The following is a 15,027-nucleotide window of genomic DNA, read 5'->3' on the forward strand; positions in this document are numbered from 1 at the left end:
AGAATTATGAATGAAGAAAAAAACACACCCATGAAAACAAGCTCGAACTATAGCTACAGTGATAATAGCGAGAGTTATGTTAAGAGCTCTAACTCTTATGACTCTGCGGAGTCGTAACAGTTAGAGCTCTTAAACATAACCCTATTGTCACTATTAGGATAGTAAATTTTTTGTTTGTTCACCTTACGGTAATTTCACAGGTTTACGGCAAAAATTACATTTTACAGTAATTTTGCGTTTTACCTAGCTATACAAGTTTGAGACTCTTTAGACACAAACAGAAACGTTTAATTACCCGGATTAATAGTTGAAATATGTAGAATGACGTCATGTTTTAATATGCACATACTTAATAAACTGGTAGGCCTAAATAATGGTCTTTGCTTTGACAAAGTTTAAAGAGAACAGTGTCGGAACGCTGGAGCCGAGGGCCCCGTGATTTTCTGAAACCGGTGGCCCTTTTGGGTACCAGTCACCATCATTGTGCTCGTTTTGTAATCATGTTTGCCATTGTATTCTAATTGTTTTAACGACGGAATAACTGATATGCCAGTTGCGGATCCAGGCAATTGTAATAGAGGGGGTGGGGAATGGAGAGACTTTCATGTGGAGGGTCTATACGATGTCAGCTCCACTATGGTTGAATATAATTTCTTTTTATCTTATTTTTAAAAATGTTTATAAATTTATGGGGCCCCGGGCTGGTTGCCACCCAGCCTTCCCCCTCCTAATCTGACACTGGATATAATATGAAATATGTCCTTATGTATATATTTTTTAGGTTTTCGGCTAATTTTCAGGTGTTTTCTGTTTTTCAGTGAATTAATAGTTTTTACGTTTTATTGTGGTTTTAGTAACACCTGGATAAGATCACTGCACTTGCTGAAAATCGAAATTGTACTTACAGTAAAACTGCTTGTACAATTCACTCATACTACTACACCTCGACAGTACAGTGCCTCTATATTATGTATATTATGTATGAGTCACTAAAAGCCAGTTAAATGCTAACAAAATTTAGAATCGCGGATCCATGCTATTCACCAGGTTGGCTTGACACCATTCAGCAGCGTACTGTCACCCTCAAGGTCACTTCAGGGGAAGATCCAGCGGGGTCGCCCAATCGAGAATAACCAAATATATCAAACAATGTTATGTCTACCGGCCACATCAAGGAGATCAAACTTAAGTATCCTTTTAAAGGAGGAAGTTGACGATCCCGCACTGCATTTAATAGTGAAAGGAAGGGAGTTCCAATAGTTGGCTCCACAACACCCAATACAATTTCTATATCGTTAGTAATATTTGTGATATATCTGTAATACTATTGTAGGAAGCCGTTACACCTTGTCATTAAAAATTGACAAAATATTTCTCTCCTCGCGAATTTTCAGCGTGTTGTGAGATTTTGGTTGAATACAAAAATGTCGTTTCACAGTTCGTTGAGCTCACATTAGATGTTTATTAAAGAAACCTGCTTGCAATTTTGATTTCCTTTGTTATCAACGATTTAGATGTGATTTTTATTTATTGTAATGTTTGATAATAATGTTACACTTAAAATTGTCCTATCTAATCTTTATTTTTCAAATAATATATATTTAGGCCTATATGTATTAATTGAGAAATGTAAATATATCAATTTTAATAATATAAAAAGTTTATATTTTTAGGACAAGTTTTATTGTAATTTAAAGCATAATATAATAGTAACTGTGATATTTATATAAGTACTTATAATAATAAATGATTATTATGAAGAGGCCTATAAATTTAAACAATTGAATTTTTAATTATATATTTTTCTCTAAATTCTATATAGGCCCTAATAGCTTTTCGTTTGGTTTTTATCAACTACTGTATTTAAATTACTTACCGTAATGTAATTAATTTCTGTTTACTCGGATTGTAAAGACAATTTTGATTTGGATGTTGATGTTCAGTGTATTTTGTTCTAGTGTGGTCGATATTCGAACCTATAGTATGTTGATGATTTAAGACAAATGGTGAACTTTACCTCAAATTACGTATTTGTGTGGTTTTTTTTTCAGAATGGTCTGATTCCTTTAATGTATGCAATGATAGTTTCATGTTCTGAGGATATAGTTTTATATTTGTTAAATGAAACTCCTACAGAGTGCATAAACGACCAAGACGATGTAAGTATCTAGATGTTTTGAAAGTACTGCTACTACCGCTAAAACTATCACTACCAATCCCATTACTACAAATTTAATATATTTTACAATTTAATTTTAGTGCATGGTATCTGTCTAATAAAGCTTTACCTGGGACTTCTTTCTCTTTATGTAACATATTTTCTTTTTGGATTTTGAATTTGCTAAACTTTATGTTTGAATTAGTTTCACATAAATTTTGGTTTTCCATAGTTAGTTTATCAAATCGCTTCACACACATTCCATTGCATCATTTGGAATGCTAATCTCACTAGTAACTGATATCTCTTGTTTTACTACCTACAATAGTACTAAGCCTGCTAATATTGAGCGTTTTTATACTATACTGTGTCTTAATGGACGAATGTACTGTGTTCTTTTAATGTTTTATTGTGAACTCGCCACTTGATAGTGTGTGCCACTGTTATAAAAGTGTACTATTCAAAAAAGTTATATATAATTATTATAGCAAACCTTTAAGACTTTATGGTTTTAACATTGTAATCACACCATAACGCCGCACAATACATACTAAGACAGTATGATTTAAGTAAAAGAATTTTTATATCCACATAGCATTTGCTAAATTTCCTAGTGAAGGAGTTGGCCCTAATACACAATGACCGATATTGCATTTTTATATCTAGCTCATCTCTACCATCGCTACTATTACAAAGCCAAGTTAACTTGAGTAGTGGAGTGGGTGTAACTATCCATCGCCACACAGGACAGTCCTATAATACCCATTAATCTTTCTATTCCTGGGACTAAAGCACATGCACATACATTTTTTTCGAATTATATAAAATATCAAAGTCATCAGCATATTCTTCACAATGATTAACGAAATTTTGAAGGGCATTTAGCGAAGGTGCAAGTAGCACCATGTCATTCGCGTAACTTAAATTATTAAGTTTGATTTTGTTAAGCTCATATCCATAATTACAATTACTTAGTATAGAATTCAGACTATCAATATATACATTGTATAACAGAGTAGACAAAACTCCACCTTGTCGCAAACCAGTTGTTATTTTAAAACATCTTGACTGGAAATTACCCCATCTAACAAAGAATTTGTGTTTCTCCTATCAAGATATTAAAACTCTAACAGCAAGGTTAGTGCCCCTTTTTAATTAATTGCTTATACAAGAACCAGTGAATCACTCTATCGCAAAAAAAAAAATAGCAAATACGGGACTCCCGTTTCTATTATAGTACTCAACTCCAGCGGATTTACCTCCTGTTAGTCTAAGTATACAGTTGGAAAAGTTATATGGATTGAAAATGCTCTCATCAATGCTAGAACAGTTAATTTCATTAATACTATTTAAAACAAAATCTTTACGAATATCATTTTTAACACAAGTGAATACTGTAACTTCTCATAGTAGTCTCAGCCCATGCATTACATATGTTTTCGTCTCCTCTTACATTGTTAATAACTTCAAATGGCTTTAAAATCTTGTTTAACAAATGACTCAGCCATTTTACCAGCTCTCAATTGGTCTTCGTTCTGTCTACAAGACATAAGAGCAAGTTTAAAGCGAGACCTAGAGACTTTCATAATATCAAACAGAGGCCCATTTCTAGGTTTTTCATTAAATTTCCACTATAAAAGTGCCACTCTTGCCATAGCATGTGCGCCTGAAACACACTCAGTCTAACCAGGATCAACGTTAAAAGATTTATCTGCAGAAGAATGAAAGCATTCATCAGCTGCTTGTTTTGGATATCACTATACAATTTATCTATTGCTGTACGATGACAAGTATCATCACATTGTAAGAAAACACGGAGGGAGGAACAAGTACACTATTAAGGAGGGTGTCAGTGCAAACTTTATAGTTTTGTATTTCTTGCACAGGGGTGGCGCAATGATTTGCCCGACAGGGGGTGGGGGCCGAGGTCCCCAACGAGGGGGCCGATGCCCCCGACGAGGGGTCAGATTTCCCCGACGAAAGCAATGTGGGCGTGATCGAGCTTCGATTAAAAGGTTTCGAAAGTGGTCTAACAATTTAGGGGTTTCAAAGGCTGATCTTCCTAATACTTTAAAATCAGTTGAGATCAAGTCACATTCAGACGTAAAGTTTAGCAATTCAGTCCTGAATCTTTTATTATGATCGGCATTAAAGTCACGGCATACAATAAGTTTATCACCTTTAATTTCAGAAATTACTGACTGAATTTTACTGAGATATTCAACAAATTCAATAAAATTATCATCATGATCATATGGGAGATAAACATTAATAAATAGTGTAATATCATTATCGCTTCCTATTTCCAAACCAATAATTCTCTTGGCATCAAAATCTACAGTTTTTATAAAATCATATAAGCATTTCCTATAAAATATCCCAATACCTCCATACGGACGACCAACATAATTTTTGTGCTGTCTTCAGATACGACTTTATGTCGTCTGCTTTGGTATCTGGGCTCATATTACCAACATAGAGCTTAAACGGTAGAGGATCTCTACCTTTCAATTCAATGCCAACGCCTGTTCGACGCTTGAAATTGCGCCGTTTGCGTCTAGGTATGTTATTTCTATGAATGTTATTTAAGGTTTTTTTTTTTTTTGTTTTTTTGTTTTTTTTTTTGTTAGAATCCAGAGAATGCTTGCAGCAGGTTTTTTTTTTAAGAATACCTATTATTCCAGTATTTGTTTATCCAAAATTAAAGAAAAATCTACAAAATTATTATCCACAAAATGAAAGAATATTAAGAAAAAACAAAGGATGCTGCCAACACCAGCATGTGAGAATAATCTGCGATAATAAATAATGATACCTTAAGTCATGCAATATAGATACCCTAACTTTAGAAGAAATATTATTACCAGATCACTTGGCATTTTATCCACACCTATAAAGCTAGGTCATCTTCTTTACAGAATCACGACATTAAAGAAAGTTTAATGCCTACTGATAATTTCAAAGAATTTTTTCCCTCTTTGCTGCAGATAAGCCATTTATTCATCAAAACATTCATAAGATATTATTTACAATTTTCATAATAAATAATAACAATCGGTTTAATTTTTATTAAATCCCCTTTTCATTGCGTATAAATACATACGTTGTATTAAAAATATCCATCTTTGACGTGACATATTCATTATTCTATAGTTATATTTACAGTAGGTCCTACGTGCCTATGCTTATTTGTAAGAATTTGACATGTTATAACATGTTTACATTTACTTAGTGTCTTGTCTTTATTATATTTTGCTACTTTTTTTAAATGCAAGATCGTTGATAAATATAGAAAATATACCTCTAGCCTTTTCAACATTGGTGTTTGCTATTAAATTGAAAAGACTGCAATTATGTATATTTCTTTTATTTTGTTATTTTACCCATGGTTAAGTTATATCAAACGAAAAAACGTCATTATGGTTAATACAAGATGTAATTTTGTTTACAGATAACAAAAAATGGCTTAATCTCTTATAATATATTTGAACCCCTATTAAAGGGACACTTTCAGGACCAAAAAAGTGTTCCTTAATAGGGGAGTTCCCTGAATAAATATCAAACTTTTTATTGGATGCAAAAGATAGAATATAACTGAATAGATGTTAACAACATAGATATCAGGGTGCAGGCTGTACAGTTTTAAAATCATATAATATGAAAATATACTCGAAGAAACACATTCTGGCATACTTATTCACATTCTAAGGATGTAAAAAAATGGTTTGAAGTTAAGTTTATTGCTCAAAAGGATCCAAATATAAATTTGAATGATTTTTTCCTTATTTTTGTCACTACTGTGGTTGTTTTGGCACAATAAAAAAAATAAGTTTTCCCTTAATAGGGATTAAGTTGTATTGATTTGACCATTTTTGCACTTTCAGAAAGTGTCCCTAAGGGTTAACTGTAATGTTCACTCGTTTCGTGAAAAAGTGTCCCCTTAATAGGGATATTCCTTGAATAGAAGGGGTTCTACTGTAATTAAACATTTTTTTTTTCATTTTCGACAACGCCACATAAATTGCAGTTAGGACTGTCCTTACATCCTAACCTCTGTGTTGTAGGTAAAATGCCATGTACTGTACCACTTTACAGTTAAATTGAGCTAACCTATATATTTTTTTTACTTTTTGTATCCAGAAATCATTCCATTCAATATTTTTTTGTCTAATTTTTTACCCTCATATTATTAGACGATGGTTTGGTACTTAGATTTTAAAACATAGGCTAATAATAATAATAATAATAATAATAATAATAATAATAATAATAATAATAATAATAATAATGTAGTTTTATATAGCGCACATATCCATTTAATGTAAGATGCTCAGTGCGCTTGATATGTGGACTAGGAACTCGATCTTTGTTCGCCCCTAAGTGTCCCTTCGTGTCTATGCGGTAACCCGGTACCATCAAATCTCGTCGTCCACCACAGGGGCTGTCTGTTCCAGTACACCGGGGTATCCCCCTACTCGTCTCGAAGGATGTACTGGGTTCTTTATAGTGCACATGAGCCATTGCGTACACTGGGCCTACTGTTTATAGTCCTCATCCGACCGAGAAGACTTGTTCTACCACCACCACCACCAGAACCATAGGCGAGCGTGCCGTTGTTCGAACCAGCGCCGCTATTATGGCTATAACTTGCGGCGCCCCCGCTAACCACTCGGCCATACGACTCACCATGATGTAGACATAGGGCCTACTTCTTTTTCATTTTATTATAATAATTTTTATTCGATACATCAGGGCTCAATTAATTACAGCGGGTATATTTTGAAGATTAGAAGATATCTTGGACAATCAAATTATTGTTTTAAATGATTTTGAAAGTAAAGTGCCACTGTAAATTAATCAGGGCATTACCCCACAAATATTTTTCTTTTATTTCTACTGGCGACACTGAATGTTGTTGTTCTATATACATAGTTTTACAACGCAATTTCAACATTTGTTTATATATTTTAGGTAACATTTTAGTATAATATTGTTGGCTATAATACAGTCAGGTTTTAAAATAAAGTAAAAGTTAAAGTTCTTTAAATGTTTTACTATTATACCAACTTTTTATTCACACCACTTTTCACTATTGCCAACATAAATGCCCAGGATTTTAAATAGTTTCTGTGTCCAACCAAAAGGTTTACCCTTTCGTGACTGCCATTTACCGAGCTATATTGCTATTTATTTTGCTTCATTCAGTTTCATATCTGTTACCTATATTAAAATCATTAATAAATATTAAAGCCCTTGATATACCTTTTTGATCTGCAACAAATAATATGGTATCGTCAGCAGGTTGTGATATTTATGCTTCTCGTACGTTACTACTCCGATTTCCTTTGGCAAACTAATACAGTACCCTGCCTTATATGATTCATTACATCTAATAGCTGTGGCCATTATCTCTCGGTAACAATGAAAAGTAATGCAAAGGGCATCCCTGTCTGATTCCTTTCGAAATTTCCAAGCTTTTAGACACCCAACTATTATTAATTACATTAGGTGTATTTTTCTGTATCCTTTTTAATAAAAAATGTTTCACCAAAATTAAAGATAATGAAGTGTGTATAACATGAAATTTCTTTCATATTGTCGAAAGCTTTTTCAAATTCTAATATAGATACATCCTTACCTGTTGTTTTCGGGTATCATAGAGATTTTCGACTTGTCGGATGTTGAATTGCCTTGCCTTTAATATACCCTTTTTGGTCGTTCTTAACAATCGATTTTATTACTCTTTGCATTTTTTTGTGAGTACATGAGCAGGAATTTTATATTAATATTTAACATTATAATAATTAGGTTATGTGGAGTGGAGATGAATAGCTTGGTGGTTAAGATGCTTGCCTTCCAATCCCACGGTCATGGGTTCAATTCCTGTCAGTTGCAGGACTTTTTCTCACGACCAAAACAACTCCACTCCCTAGACCTTGAGATTTAGTTCGTGTAAAACTCCATGTGTGTATGTTTGTCTTGTGTGTCGTGGACTGTTTTATGTGTACTGGTCCCTCTGGGAGAACAGTAATTTGTTACTGAAGAGGAAACCAAGTATAACAAATAAATAAAATAAATAAGTTTGATAAGTTTGAAAAGTTTTTAATGTATGTTTGAAAAGTTTAAAAAAATATGAACAGAGAGAGAGAGGGAGAAAGAGCGCGCGAGCGAGCGCCCCGTTGGTCCTGTGTGCATTTATGGCCCATGTACACTCTTCGGAAAAGAGTAAGGGATTGTCTTCCGGTGTACTGCCCAATCACCACCAGAAGGACCCCACTGGAAATAAGTCTTCTAGACTTTCGTGGTTTATCCTTGGTGTTTACACCAAATCAATCCAATCCAATCCAACAAAAACATCCAAAGACTGAAATCGGCTAAAAATAGGAAGACTGAGCCTGGGCAAAAATTAGTTCTTACCAATCAGCCTTCAGTTTAAATAGTCCTTATTGTTTAATCACTAAGGCGTAATGATAATTAAGAAGTGATTAAGTTAAAAGTCATTTTGGCTTGAGTTTAGCTTGGGTAGCTTGAGTAGGAGGGCATTACCAACACAATGTTCGAAGGGTAATGAGGGAGCTGAGATCTCCGGGTATAAAAGAAATCAAAATTCGAAGAAAGCCTACTGTATAGAAGGAACAGTTACGGTGTAACGAGTTTAAGAGAGTTGTTGAGAAACTTGTATATGACCTAAGATTGGGGGTCTGGTCTGGTCTGGTCTTGTCTTACTTTGTCTTGTATATAATTTGATTCACGTTTCACCATTCCGATGTCCACTGATTTGACGTCATAGTCAAGGAATAAAGAATTTTATCACCCACACAAGTTGCGTCGGACTTCCATTATTTAGCGTGGTATCCTGACAAATACACCTTAATCCTAGGAAATCTGAATTCGCGACAAACTGGTTGGTCCCGTGTGCATTTATGGCCCATGTGCACGTTGAAGAACGCAGTACACTCTTCGGAAAAGAGAAAGGGATTGTCTCCCGGTGTACTGCCCAATCACCACCAGAAGGACCCCACTGGAAGTAAGTCTTCTTCTAGACTTTCGTGGGTTATCCTTAGTGTTTACACCGAATCAATCCAATCCAACAAAATAAGAACATTCAAAGACTGAAATCGGGTAAAAATAGGAAGACTGGGCCTGGGCAAAAATTAGTTCTTACCAATCAGCCTTCAGTTTTGTTATGTTATTGCACTAATAAATGTTGTAGTAATAACTACCTTCTTAAAATTAAGTAAAATAAGAAATTAAAGTGTATTATAAACAAAATGTATACCAGTAAATGAAACTATATCAGAAGATGTAAGACGTGTGTGTGTGTGGGTGTGTGTGTGTGTGTGTGTGTGTGTGGGAGGGAGGGGTGGGAAGCCCAGGGGAAATTGTCGTTGGAGAAACAGTCCTGGTTGTAAATGTCACGGTGGGAAATGTCACGTGGGTGGGGAAATGTCCGGGGGGAAATGTCCGGGGGAAAATGCCCGGGGGAAATGTCCAACCAGCCTGGAATAATACGGTATGTATCACTTTAAAAAGCCATAATTTGTTGCAAAAATCCGTAAAAATTATGTTTTCCGGGAGATCTCTGTAATCAATTATAGGCCTACTTTCTTTAGAAGCAGTATAAATAACTTTCCCTCTTAAATCTTGTTGATATTCGGATAAAAATACTAGAGATAAAACATAAAGAAAAACTGGATTATGATAGAGTGGAGGGTTGGGGCGTTTCATAAGGTAATAAATCCAGTTTGCGAGCGAAACTAGCGTGTATTACGTACAAAAGATTTAAAAAAAAATGATCATTGGGAACATAGAATTTTTTGCGAAATCAGGGAAAAATAGCATAAAAAATTACATTGTATAATCTCATTAACAGGATTTCAATAAGAATTAGAATAAAATCTGGTCAAAATTTAACATCAAAAGATAAAAATTGCAATTAAAAATCACTAATTTCGAATAAAAAGTCAAAAGTTGTCAATAGGAAAACATAAAAAAATGTACATTAAATTAGATAATTTACATTCAATTAGAATAAAATGAAGTAAAAATTCAACAATTAAAATTACGATAAGACAAAAACAAGAAGTGTAAAGTGACAAAAGTTGACGAGGTTTGGTGATAATTACTTATTTTATAGGCATCAAGCTACTGTAATATGACTTTATAATTGTTATAATAACTTTTGAAAATTCGAGATTGCTTTTTCACGATCACAATGAATTATTCATCACGAAGTGTATCCCTGTTATGGTTATTCCCCGACGAAACCTTCTCTTTTCCCCCGACGGAAAACCTTACCTTTTGAAATGGTACCTTAATAATAGCCGTGTCAGGAAGTCGAAATATTGGGTGCCCAGACAAACATTTGCACAGATAGTGTCACCCACTTCGGCCCCAACCTGGTTGGGGCTAGCTGAGGAGAGCCGATTATTAGGAAAAAATTATGATTAATTTGAATAACTTAATGTTTTTATAATTTTGAAAAATATAAGAGGTTGCCGACTGGGCCCCGCCACTGTTCAATATACAACATTTGATATAGCTTATCATTTTGTTTTACAAATGACTAATTCGTAATGTCTAGCGTCGATCCATAAGGAGTGCCTATACCTCCACCTTGTGCCTAAATAAAAACAAATCTCCAGTGGTTGGAGGTGGAAGAACGGGGCTCATGCTCTCCCCATCTCGTCAGTCCAGCCGAAAAATGTTAAAAGAGAGAGAAAAAAAGTAGTGAGAAGAGGAAAAGGAAAGAATGAGGAAGAATGGAAGTATACCCATGAATTCAGTGGAGGATCCAAAGTGGGCGAGTGGGGTGCTCGATTATTTAATATCTGTTTAAAAATTGGGGCTGCTCGCCTATTATACGTTCTCTTATTAAACAGTTAATGATACATGTGATTGATCCGTGCCCTGAATACATCTCTAACAAATCCTCTCGGCAGACCGTGAGTTCTGTTTAGAGCTTTGTCCTCCATTAATAATTCGCGACGCCCGTAAGAGGAGGGGTATATAGAGGAGGAGGGGGAGCACAACTGCCGTCGGGAAGAAGCCAATAATTTTATCGAGGAGCACTGCTTTGAAAAAGCATTTTTACCGTCTGGGTGTGGCATTTCCGATGTAGAAGTGTTTTTCTTTGCAATTCATATAGTGTCCGTACTGACTATCTTTAAAAAAAAAACCCCATGCTATCTTTTGAATTATGGGCTTCTTTCTGAGGTGGGCTTCTTTTTTAGGCTTTGCAAACAAAGAGGAGGATTGGGCTTCAATTCGAGATTGCTTCTCCTCTAGATTAAGCCCATTGGGCGTATTCGAGGTTTTACTTTTACGGCAGTAGAAGAAACAGTGCTCGAATAATGAACGATGAAAAATACAATTACAAAATACAAATACAAAAATATGTATTCCTCATTTCAAATATCAGTACATTTTATAAATAAAGAGTGATAATTGGAATGTCAAAACGATAAAAAGGAGTCTCGAGAAGCCCGAGGGCTTGTACAGGCGAGACCGCTCACCTAACTAAATTTAATTTTTTTTAATTTAAAAAAAATCAAAAATGAAGAAGAAAAAAAACCCAACAAAAGGTAAAGTATCAAATGTCACTTATCAATATATAAATAGGGCCAATATACATACGCATACGGTAACGTTTTTCACATCAGGTATAGATCATATATACAGCGAACGACAGGCAATTATTGAATAGATAGTAATGAAAAAATAAAATGACTAATCTCGGCAGCACGAAAACAATAGTGGTTAAAGATTGATAATCGTTAATCGTAATCGTAAGTAAAAATTGTTTGAGATTTTGTTTAAAATTAAAGACAGTTTTACTAGATTTAATATAAGGATTTAGCGATTTCCAAAGCTGTGGACCAAGTGAGATAGCGCTGAGGCTTGTGCAGTGTAGGTTCCTCTTTTTAGGGCACAAGTAGTCCTCTCTTGTATTTTAGTCATGAGAAGCTATGTCATATTTAAAAATATTCCTAAGAAGTGAGTTTAATTTATTTACAACATTAAGCATATGATGCCAAGCGGATGAACATTGATGTCGACAACTTTAAGTAGTCTATGTTCACGGAACAAGCGTGTGGCAGAATCAGTATAGGCCTATTCATGTATAATTGCTCACATCGCCTTTTTCTGTAGAATAATAATGTCGGTAATGTATGAGGGGTAAGTATTGCACCATATTACGTAGCAATGGTTCAATTTGGGCTAAACTAAAGATTTGTAAATTTGGAGGAGTGACTCAAAGGGTAGGAAATGTCTAATCTTATAGAACAGCCCAACATATCTCGAAACCCTCATCTTAATTAGTTCGATATGCTGCTTAAATGTGATATTTTCGTCAATGTGTACACCAAGAAATTTTGTGGTCGTAAACCTATTTATTTTATTTTTACCATTCAATGTTACCAATCTAGGTGAATTTTCTTACGATTGCTTGTAAAGACAATAAAATTGGGAGTTTTCAGTGTTAAGCGATAGTTTATTACATAAGAACCAGTTACTGACTTTTATTAATTCATTATTTACTTGCTGAACTAAAAATGTGAGATTATTGTGAGAATAAATTAAATTTGTGTCATCAGCACATAGGGTGACAAAGTTTAAATTGTTGAACAGTTAAAAATGTCATTAATAAAGATTAAAAAGAGAAGAGAGCCTAGTATTGAACCCTGATGCACTCCATAAGTTATGATTTTTTTATCGGATTTGCAATTATTTAATATTATATACTGTTTCCTTCCGTGAAGATAGCTTTTGAACCACCTTAAATGCAGTTCCTCTAATACCCTAATGATGAATCTTAGATAAAAGAATCGAGTGGTCAATGGAGTAAGGCCTTGGAAAGGTCTAAGAATTCTAATTGGAAACTCGTCCTTATAAATAGCTACTTTTCTTTTTTGAACCATATAAATGACGCCATATTTGTAGAGCTTTTTTTCTAGCAGGCCAGGTGGCAGGGACCAGTGAAAGTGAAACCAAAAAACAACTCTGAAAAAAAAAACCAAAACGCTTATATAGCGCCACCATGGTGATTTCACTTTCTGGAGCACGCGCGCGAGTTTCTCTATAACAGCAGCATCAGCAGCATGGTAGCATTTACTACATGGATGGATTGTTGGATTGTATTATTTCATGTGGCAAGGATCGTTTTGAAATGGGATTTCATTATAAGCCTAGGATTGTCAATAGCAATTAAGTACGATTTTTAAAATAAATTTATAATGTTGAAAAAGACGAAAGACAAAAGGCCTAACAAGATAGGCCTAGGGGCCTAGCCAAGCTTCACTAAGGCTAGCCTAGGCAAGGCCTACCTAGCCTAGGCCTAGCCTATTCGTTCCTCTAGCCTAGGGCCTAGGCCAGAGGTATTTAATCATTGTAAGCCTCCAGGCTCCTATGTAGGCCTAGGTGTAGCCTGGGCCCAGTCCACCTAGATTATAGGGGTGTGGGGGGGTTAAATTCTGGATCATCTTGGGTAGGCACCACACGATGCGTGACGTCACACACTTTTTCAATTAGGTCTAGGCATAGTGTCATTAACCCAGTTCAGGCAAGCGTGTTTTTGTCAATAAAGGCCTTAAGAAAATATTCATATAAAATGCTTTTAGATTGGTTGAGCTGATGTTTTCATCAGGTCACTCAGGTGTCGAAGTAGTACGCCATTTTGATTTTTTCCGAAATCGTTCTACTTTTATTGAAGCTTTTGAAAATTTCATTAAAATTTGTCGTTTTTTTTCCAGAGAATTGGGAGTAATAAAGTTCAATTTTTTAATAATGAAGATTAGTTTATATACCTAAAAAGGCAGGCTCAGGTCGACACGGAACTCAACTCAACTCGTTGACATGAGTGCTCCGCGCAACTGAAAGGAACTGAACGCAACTGACCACAACTGAAGGAACTGACAGTCGCGCATATTTGTCGACGTAGTCAAGTTGAGTTGAGTTTAGTTCCTTTCTGTTGCCCATGTTCAACTTTTTGCGGAACTGAAAGGAACTGAAAAAAGCGCGAAAAAATACTGATTCGGAACTCAAAGGAACTGAAAACGTTGATCCTGATATTAAACGTAATCAAGATGCATTAACTGAAAAAAGATATTATATTACAATGTTTTGTTAATGGCAGATGACTTATTCTTTGTTTTAAAAAATATAGGCCATAGGCCAAGTTTTTATTAATACGTTCATATTTATTACTATGGTATTACAATAAAAATATTAAAACAAGACAGAGGAGCATTTTATCTATGGCTAAATATGGCAATCTAGAACAATTACTGTAGTATTGAACATAGTAGTAGTAGCCTAGACCTATTTTTCCGCGCACGCCTCTAGTCTGGGGACCTATTTTCACAAAAAATGTTAATTTTGTCTCTATTGGAAAGGTTAACCTGTACGGGAAATACATATTAAATAAAAAATATTTAACAAATGAAGCCTAATCTTATTTATTGAATAAAGTATACCTGAAATAATTATTAATTATTATTATTATTACTACTAATGTAAATTTTCGATACAAAAAATGAAAAACTTATAAAATGCAGAGTAAATTTTTAGTTTACATCCAACTCAAAAGTGAAAGTAGTAGGGTAATAAAAAATAAGCCTACTATCTAAGTTATCCTATTGCTAATTGGACCTAAGCCTATGTGGGTTTATGCTTGCATACAAATTACTGGGGTTGCTAAGCCTGAATTTGTTTAATAAAATAAACACCTAGCTATAAAGTTTGTCAATCTTACAATAATATGGACAGTTCACAATCTAAATTTTTTCCTCTATGCATACTCATCGTTAGCATAATTGTCAAGTGCGCCAAAGAAATAAATTGTAAATATGATATAATCAGCTGGCCAA

This window comes from Anneissia japonica, unplaced genomic scaffold (assembly GCF_011630105.1).
Source record: "Anneissia japonica isolate Jap-2015-1 unplaced genomic scaffold, ASM1163010v1 scaffold355_len202609_cov112, whole genome shotgun sequence".
Lineage (NCBI taxonomy): Eukaryota > Metazoa > Echinodermata > Crinoidea > Comatulida > Comatulidae > Anneissia > Anneissia japonica.